Below are 3,105 nucleotides of genomic sequence, written 5' to 3'. Positions count from 1 at the left end.
AATCGCTGCCTCGTTCATCTCCATTAAGTGCAATTACCCCTGAGATACCAAAACAATTTATTACTATTATTTCTTCCACGCTCGCTGCGGTGACGGGCAATCACACACATGAGGCTGGAGGGGGCCAGCGCTGCCTGGCCACCCCTCGCCCCATGCCACGGGGCAAACCAGCCCCAAACGGGGAGCGATGAGAAACCCAGGTGATGCAGCTCGCAGTGGTTTGAGCTGCTCCTCACGCCGGGGAAGGGGTGGCTGAGCCCTGGGGCCCCCAGGGTGGGGGACCATGAGGGTCCCTGTGCCTGTTGTCCTTGGCTTGGCGTGCCACCAACGCTGCCCGGGCCCCCGCTGCCCCCGTCGCTCTGTCTTATCCCGCTCTCAATAGCGGACTGGGAGCCCAGCTGCAGCTATTACATAAAACGCAATTAGCAACGCGGGTGAGGGAGGCCTGAATGGCATTAAGGAATTCCTCCCAGGCTGACGTCAAAGCTTCACCTCTCCTCCCGCCACTTGCACAAAGGGGGCCGTTATGATCCCCCCCCCCGCCACCCCCGTCCCCGCTGTGCCCCAATGTGAGTCCTCAGGGAGCCCTGGGCTGCACATGCCATGCGGGAATTGTCCCTGCAACCAGCACAAATGTCACCGGCAGCTCCCTGGCTCTCTGCGCCGGGATTTTCTGGCTCCCACCTCCCCCTTGCCAGGCATGGGAAGATGCCCCGTCTGCCAGCTGCTCGCCCACGAGACGGGGGCTCGGCCGGGTGCCCAGGCTTGGGGAGCGGGAGGATGCTGAGGGGGGGTGTGCGGGGATGTTGCTCCTGGCTGACTGGCACGACCCAGCCCACGGGCTCTGCTGCTTCTCTGGGTGGGATGGAGTGGAAGGGGGGGACCAGCCCTGGCAGCTGGGCGGGGGGGACAGGCAGATCCGGGAACAGGAGGTATCAGAAGTCCTGAAATTCCTGCTGGGATGGAGTCACCCAACAGGCTGGAGGAGCTCAGCCACTGCCAACAAGGTCGTGGGGGCTGGCCCATGCCGGGACATGAACATTTTGATGTGAATGCCCCCAGATGTCACAAGTGGTGACGCTTTTCACTCTGCCGGCTGCAGCCCTGCTGCTGCAGGGGCTGCCGGGCCTCAAAGCGCTCTCCTGAGCACCAGGGGGGGGTGGCGGGGCTCAGCCATGGTGCTCCCACCCCAGCACCCCCTGGGGCACACGCCTGCGTGCTTGGACACCCCACAGCACCCACCGCCTGCTGCAAAGGGGCATCCCCCCAGCCTCTGGGGACAAGGGGCTCGCTGTCTCCTGCACAAATCCCCCCCGAAGCTCCGGGACACCAGCCCTCTCCCTCCGCTCCCTGGTTATCCCCCCCCCCAACACCTCCTCGCTGCTCCAGCCCCCCAGGACAGGCCAGATGGGGCAGTGCCGCGCTGCAGGCAGGAAGGGGTTAAAGCGCTAATTGGGGTGGGGGATCCCACCTTGCCCCTACACGGCATTTAGGAAGGATGCTCTGGGCTCTCTGTGGTGGAGGCTGGGGGCCCCCCTGCGGCCGTGGGACCGGCAGCCCTGCCCGCAGCCCTGCCCGCAGCCCTGCCCACAGCCCTGCCCGCAGCGGCAGCGAGACCCGCAGCAAAAAGGCTTTTCCCCATCCTGCCCGCTCCTGCCTGCGGGTGTGGGGCTGGCAGCAGTGGGGCAGCTGCCCCCCCCCCCCCTACTCCCCGGGGTCTCAGGTCTGGGCTCAGGCAGAGCCAGGCAGCAAAAGGAGTGGGGTGTTGGGAGCTCAGACTTTGAAATTTAATTATTCGCTGTTTTTTTCTTACAGCTCTTTAATTGTGTAACAGCTGAGCCGGTGCTGGTGCAGCCGTGGGATGCCGGTAGCTCTGTTGCACCTGAGGATGGGGCAGGTTCCCCAGCCCAGGGCCTGAAAACCAGCTCAGCTCTGGGCAAGCCCTTGTTGCTCAGATGGAGTCCGTGGGGATGTGACCATTCACTCCAGGGAGGATCTGCCCTGGGTGTCACCTGCAGCAGCGGGACAGGCTGCAGCACTGTTCCTGCCCATCCCACCTGGGTATGGCCGGCTCCTGCACTGTCCCGCTCACTGTGGCCTGGCTGCCTTGTCTCTGGTGTTAACCCCACATCACCTCTCGGATGCCTTTTCCCATAAGTTCAGGGGATGCTGGGGAGTGGGGTCCATCCGCGTGTCCCCAGCCCACACCAGCCAGAGGTAGTGCTGGGTCCCCTCACAGCCCCACCACCCGCTGCCTCGCTTCTCCCCACCCACGTCTGCTCAGCTGCCGGCTCAGATCCATTTGCCCCTTTTCCAGGTCAAACCCAGCCCCCGGGGATGTCAGAAATAGTGCGGGTTTATCTCCCAGCTGCCCCCACCCCTGCTCCCCCATGCTGAGCTCGCTCACGGTGTGTGTGGTTTAACTTCTGGGGGTGCATCTGGTACCTGCTGGCCCTGCTGCCAGGTTTCCACAAGGCCGGGGGGGCCATCTCTTGCTGTGGTCACCCTCCACAAGCCATGGCTCTTCTTCATCCTTGGTCTCCTCCACCACTTCTCTCCCTGCTGATGTGTCAGATCTAGTGCCCTGGGGTTGGAGTTACCACCCAGAGCTCTCAGCTGTGGCCCCATGGTACAAGCTGGGGCCCCCAGACCAGCGCCCCCCAGCCCGCCTCCTTGCAGCCCCCCGATCTTGTGTTGCCAGACACTTTGGCAGAGCACAGGGCTCCTGCAGGCACCCGCTGCCCCGTGCAGAGCTGCTGCTCCAAGCCCCAGCTACTGGGACGCACTGGGAGTTGTGCTGGTGCGAGAAGTGATGCTCAAGTGCCGAGGGGATGCGGGGAGCCCGACGTGGAGCTTGGCTTGGCCCCGGGAGCATGGAGGAGGTGGGAGAGGACATGCATCTTCCCCTCCACGTGCTGGAACTGCCCCTGCCCCTTCTGCAGGACACCCCGACCCTCCCAAGCACCCTGTGCCCTGCACATCAGGCTGGGAAGTGCCACAGAAAGTGTTAAGGGCCAAATTCTCAGCTGAGGCAAACTGGTTCAGGGCCTCCGAAGTTGGTGGAGTGGCACCCATTTGCACCAGAGGAGGATCTGACTGTGCATA

Source organism: Strix aluco, chromosome 25 (genome assembly GCF_031877795.1).
Source record: "Strix aluco isolate bStrAlu1 chromosome 25, bStrAlu1.hap1, whole genome shotgun sequence".
Classification (NCBI taxonomy): domain Eukaryota; kingdom Metazoa; phylum Chordata; class Aves; order Strigiformes; family Strigidae; genus Strix; species Strix aluco.
Note: the sequence above shows the minus strand (reverse complement) of the source record.